At 36.4% G+C, this 6,419-nt stretch overlaps 1 pseudogene; it reads right to left on the bottom strand.

The window, feature by feature from the left end:
• Nucleotides 1–5,329: 5,329 nt before the first annotated feature.
• LOC108766203 (glutaryl-CoA dehydrogenase, mitochondrial-like) overlaps nt 5,330–6,419 on the bottom strand; it is an 11,446-nt pseudogene continuing 10,356 nt past the window's right edge.

The raw sequence follows: 6,419 nt of genomic DNA, 5'->3' as shown, positions 1-6,419 counted from the left end.
GGATAATCCTGGAAGAGAGTACGGCTGTCATTGGCTGTCACTAATTAACGACACCGATAATTGTCGATGAAATGTTTAGAGAATCCCGCAATTGGTATTCGAAGAAAAGTCATTTTTATCAAACAATCCCAAGCAGCAAAGCAGGGCATTTTGACAAAATCAAAGTCAGATCGCCCTAATTAAGTGAAAAATTACTAATTCTCGACATAAAAAATATCTTAAAGGTCAAATATCGTTTGAAATCTTGTATATAGGTTGAAAATTACGAAGTTTAAACCTACGAAATGCCTTCAAAGTTCAATGACTTTAACTTTGTGGCCACGATGTGGATCTCCATCTTTTTGCGTTTTTATTCATACGTTCTCGAATTTTTTGTAATAAGATTATTACGGTTTTACTACCGAGAATTTTCAAATATGTCTAATTTATTAACTGGCAACATTATAACACAGAACATGAAGAATATTGTTAACTATATAGATTTTCGATAATAATTTAGTTACCGTACATTGAGAATGACCCAATCGTTGTCGAAACGTATGTGTAATTATTTTTGTGTTAAATTAAAATTTTTATGTGGTTGAAGTTTGGAGCGATCCTGGAGCGAAAACTAAAGGTGACCACACACAGAAATAACAGACAATAGAAAATCACGCATATATACATGTGTCCAAAAATTTCAAATGTACGTCCAGTTTCAAACGAAGTCCGCGAAGGGAACCGAATGAATAAAAAATCCTGCGAGACCTTTCGTACGACCAAAAATTATCTTCTTCGTCCCCGCGTCCTGTGGGAAAATCTAAAAGAACGATATCGATGTCTAACATCACTGACGATAAAAAAAAATAATTCGAAGAGATAACGGTCTCGGAAGCTCTTCAAATAATGCAAACTCTGCGTTATCGCTCGTACTTGCGCTCGAAAATTTCCTACGCTTGTCCCAGGGATTGGAACCAGAATGTTAAAGTTCTTGTGTAATGTCTGAGACTACAGACGAATGAAAAAAAATAATTGGTTCCGATCATGTATCCGGAACGTCTCCGTATAACGGGATAACGCCCGCGCGATCGCTCGTACTTGCGCTCGAAAATTTCCTACTCTTGTCCCAGGGATTGGAACCAAAATGTTAAAGTTCTTGTGTAATGTCTGAGACTACAGACAAATAAAAAAAAAAAATTGGTTCCGATCGTGTATCCGGAACGTTCCCGAATAACGGGGTAACGTCCGCGCGATCGCTCGTACTTGCGCTCGAAAATTTCCTACGCTTGTCCCAGAAATTGGAACCAAAATGTTAAAGTTCTTGTGTAATGTCTGAGACTAGACGAATAAAAAAAAATAATTGGTTCGGATCATGTATCCGGAACGTCTCCGTATAACGGGGTAACGCCCGCGCGATCGCTCGTACATGCGCTCGAAAATTTCCTACGCTTGTCCCAGAGATTGGAACCAAAATTTTAAAGTTCTTGTGTAATATCTGAGACTACAGACGAATAAAAAAAATAATTGGTTCCGATCGTGTATAAATTGTTCCGATCGTGTATAATTGGTTCCGATCCATTATTCGGAGACGTTCCGGAGACACGATCTGAATCAATTATTTTTTTTTATTCGTCTGTAGTCTCAGACATTACACACGACACACGAGCTTTAACATTTTGGTTCCAATCCCTGGGGCAAGCGTAGGAAATTTTCGAGCGCATGTATGAGCGATCGCGCGGGCGTTTGCCATTATTCGGAGACGTTCCGGAGACATGATCTGAATCAATTATTTTTTTTTATTCGTCTGTAGTTTCAGACATTGCACACGAGCTTTAACATTTTGGTTCCAATCCCTGGGACAAGCGTAGGAAATTTTCGCGCGGACCGCGATCTTCGTTTGAAATTGGACGTACATTGCAAATTTTTGGACATATGTATATATGCGTGATTTTCTATTGTCTGTTATTTCTATGTGTGTTCACCTTTAATTTTCGCTCCAAGATCGCTCCAAACTTCAACCACATAAATTGTTGTAATATTACAGACATAACATGATAATATCACACATATTATAATATATTTGCGTTTTTACAATCAAATGTAAATCATACATATCAATAGTTTAAAGTTCCTGCCTATTCATTGCTGCCATCTTGAATTGTAATGTCAGAAGCGAAAACAATACTTAAAAAATATTCTTTCAAACAATATTAAAATATGTTTTTTTCTTTTTATTATATTTTTAATCATATATTTGAAATTGAATTATTTTAATTAGAAAACGAACAAGCTATATAACAGCTATTGAATTAAGATAGATACAATTTTATTCTATTCCGAAATAAAAGGAAAATTTTCGGTATATTTTACAAGTATACTCTATCAAATGCAAATATTATTTTATTGAAAAATATTTCTATTTTAATATATTTCGGAAGTATTTCTATTATGTATTTGCTCGCTTCTGACGTCAGTAGTCTGAAGAGAGTCATGGTGAGTAGTCAGGAACATTAAGAAAAATTGTACGTAATTCGTTGAATTATTACGCAAATATTTCTAAACTTAACTTCAATCTAAATTTACTTTTGCAAATTGTTTAATTACTATAAAAAAGATAATTTCATTTGTAAGCAGTAACCATCTCTACTATTAAAATTATTCACTATAATTGTCATAATTTTACATGATGAAATTTTTTGACAGTGCACCATCTGATACGGGTTTCATGACACATTTGCATTTTTAAGCTTTAATATACAGAAATTTCTATTCTAAAGATTAAGCGCGTTCAGTTCGAAACGCGATTTCATGGAAATTGATCTTGGCCGCAAGAGAGATTTAGGTCGATCCAGAATCGCGCGAATCACAAACACTTGGAAATCAACCTCGAAGAAGAAGGGAAGTTTCGATTCGCGCTTTTCGCAGCGCGACCGTTTTCCATCGAGAGCCACGCGTGCACAGCAATCGTGGGCGAATGAACGAGCAGAATGAACGGCGGGATACGAAAGATGAGAGCGAGAGAGAGTGTGACAGCGCATAATGAAAGAGCACACACCATGAAATTGTTAAAACGTAAAGTAGAGAATAAACGAGCAATAAAGTGTATCGAGTGATTAAAACCTTATTCGCGGCGGAAACGCGCGACGATCTAGATGCAGAGGCGGAAAATTGTGGAGTTGTGCGAAGAGGACACCAGAGGAAGGGAGAGATACTATCATCGTCTTTTTTTTTAATATATCGTGTGCAATATAATTTATTAGGACCTCAACTTTTCGTACAAGAGATACAAATTTGGCTATTCGATATATCAGTATACATCAATAATAAGTAACAAAATATTCAAAACGTACAAAAGAAATTTTGTACACATTTTTAAAAAATAATTAATCTTTATAAGTAGGGAGGTTATTTTTTTTAACTAAGTTGGTAGATGGGACGCTTAGAACACTCCAAATAATTTTATTTTTATAATTATGTTTTTTACTAGTATATTATGTTACAGTTAAATTTACATTTATTATATCTTTGTGCAAGATAGAGGAATGTAAAAATAATGAATTTTAAAATTTGTGGGTATTTGGGTTTTTTATTTCTTATTTTTTTCCAAATAAAATTTGTAACCCTCTAAGGTTTTTAATTCTTTTGTTGCACATTTGTAATATTTGTTTTAAAATTAAATTCGGGATGAACTCGAAATTTGTGCAGTTACACTTAAAAATTAAAGATGGAGATGCACAAATAAAGAAAGTATTAAATATTTCCAATTTTTTATTTTACTTTCAATTTGGTCTTGTAAGTTTAATAAAGGTGGAAATGCGTGTGAATATTGAAATATATAGTACTTCTAATCGCCTGAAAGGCTATATATATCGATAAAAAAAATATATACAGGGTGGACCATCTGAAGTGATCCAGTCAAATATCTCGAAAACTAGTAGGGATAGAGAAAAATGTTTCGTATGAAAAGTTTAGGGTTACACGGGGGAAGTATGGTACTGACCTTGAAAAATCCTTGGAAGGTCATTTTGAAGGTCATTCAGGGGTCACGATGGTTTTTTTAAATGGAACCCCTAGTTTTTCACCATGGGATGAGAAAGCTGGTTTCAAGCCCTTTACGAAACACTGGTTGTGGTCCACAATCCGCCCACTGGGGTCCGAGTTATGGACCATCAAAGTCATTGATGAACTACTCTTAGCGCTACCCAGGAACAACGACGTGGACGTGGTAGTTCTCTGTTCCCTTCGAGGTGCTTGATTTTTGTGAGTCCCCTTGCCTCTCACATGTGGGGTGCTTGATTTTTGCGACTCTTCAACAGTTTTCGAGAGTCGATACTCATTCATAACTCTGATTGAATCAAATGGAATAATCCAAGAGATTTCCAATAGTAAATCGTTAACCGAACACATGACTGCCACCCATGATCGAGGATCTGGATCTACATACAAGGCAGAGGATGTGGCTCCAACTGGATGGAGCCCCACCCCACTACGCATTGATCGTGAGGCAATACCTCAATCACCATTACCCTGAGAGATGGATCGGACGAGGTGGACCAGTAGCGTGGCCTCCACGCTCACCTGACCTGACATCTCCCGATTTTTTCTTGTGGGGATTCCTGAAAGACGAGGTGTTCGCAGCCCAACCAACAACGAGGGGAGATATGATCGACCGTATCCGCGCTGTTTGTGCGAACATACCCCGATCAGTGCTTTTGGCAACCGTCACAAATTTTCAGCGGAGGCTGGGGTTGTGTATTCAAATGGAGGGGGATAATTTCGAACAATTATTGTAACGGCGTTCAGCACCCCACATGTGAGAGGCAAGGGGACTCACAAAAATCAAGCACCTCGAAGGGAACAGAGAACTACCACGTCCACGTCGTTGTTCCTGGGTAGCGCTAAGAGTAGTTCATCAATGACTTTGATGGTCCATAACTCGGACCCCAGTGGGCGGATTGTGGACCACAACCAGTGTTTCGTAAAGGGCTTGAAACCAGCTTTCTCATCCCATGGTGAAAAACTAGGGGTTTCATTTAAAAAAACCATCGTGACCCCTGAATGACCTTCAAAATGACCTTCCAAGGATTTTTCAAGGTCAGTACCATACTTCCCCCGTGTAACCCTAAACTTTTCATACGAAACATTTTTCTCTATCCCTACTAGTTTTCGAGATATTTGACTGGATCACTTCAGATGGTCCACCCTGTATAATAACTCCGCAAGAAAAGAACGATTAATCTGGAAACATTAAAAATTATCGGTTTTCCTAGAAGGTAAAATATTTCCTGGTAACATATTACGTTAGTTATTCAGATTAGACTTTCCTTGCTTCGCTTTTTTTAAGTGTATTTTACCTATTCTCATCCTTCAGTCTGCCGACTCGTAAGCAAGCTTGAAGACCGATCGCGACGTCGCATCATGTCCGCCAGTTTTTTCTGTACGAGCTGATTCGCCGCCAGCGGTTTTTTAAATTGTTTCCTCTCCAAAGTGTAAGATCTAGGAATGTTCAGGCAAGCTTCTACCGCGCCTAACGCACCCCAGGCGATGCCGTATCGCGCATTGTTTAAGCAACTGAATGGTCCCTTTATCAAGTTCTATTATTAGATATCCTAAGCTACGCGGAATATAATAGTAATTAATGCGATCATCTCGTTTTTTGTAGTTATTAACTTCATTTTTAATATCTATATTTTTAAAATTTTAAACAATAATGATAATCACGGTTATAATAATAATAAATAGCCAATTGTGTGATATAGTAACTAATAGTCAATAATTAAATAAGGTTAAAACTGCCTTGACCAGTATAAAACACTGAGTTTATTGCATTTTCTGGAAAAAAAAGATAAAATCCAAAGAAAAACAAATAAATAAAAACAATATATTTATATTTTTTGACCGTATATTTGACAAACTCAATTAATACTAGAAATTTAACTGCCTATTACGGTCGGAGCTGGATCTTCGTTGCTTTCTAATAATTCAATCTTGAATTACTAATATATACTATACATGTACTTGCATATATACCATATTGTAGTCTTTTCCTAACTGCGCGCCGAATTGTTTTTCCGGACTAAATAAACGCAATTAAAACTACTCTAGTAATTGGGAATTAAATTGACAAGCAATTTAATAATTTGATGCTACTCGGTAGTCTAATGGCTCAGGACGTTCGTACGGTTTACAAGAGATTCGGGTTCAAGTCCCAACCGAGGTAATATTTTTCGCAATAAATTTATTAACAGTTTCAACATATCATCTTTATAATATGATGCTTGATGGTAGCATCAAATTATTAAATTGCTTGTCAATTTAATTCGCGATTACTAGAGTAGTTTTAATTGCGTTTATTTAGTCCGGAAAAACAATTCGGCGCGCAGTTAGAAAAAGACTACAATATGGTATATATGCAAGTACATATATAGTATATAATAGTA

This window comes from Trachymyrmex cornetzi, unplaced genomic scaffold (assembly GCF_001594075.2).
Source record: "Trachymyrmex cornetzi isolate Tcor2-1 unplaced genomic scaffold, Tcor1.1 scaffold573, whole genome shotgun sequence".
Lineage (NCBI taxonomy): Eukaryota > Metazoa > Arthropoda > Insecta > Hymenoptera > Formicidae > Trachymyrmex > Trachymyrmex cornetzi.
This window is presented reverse-complemented; position numbering and strand designations above follow the sequence as displayed.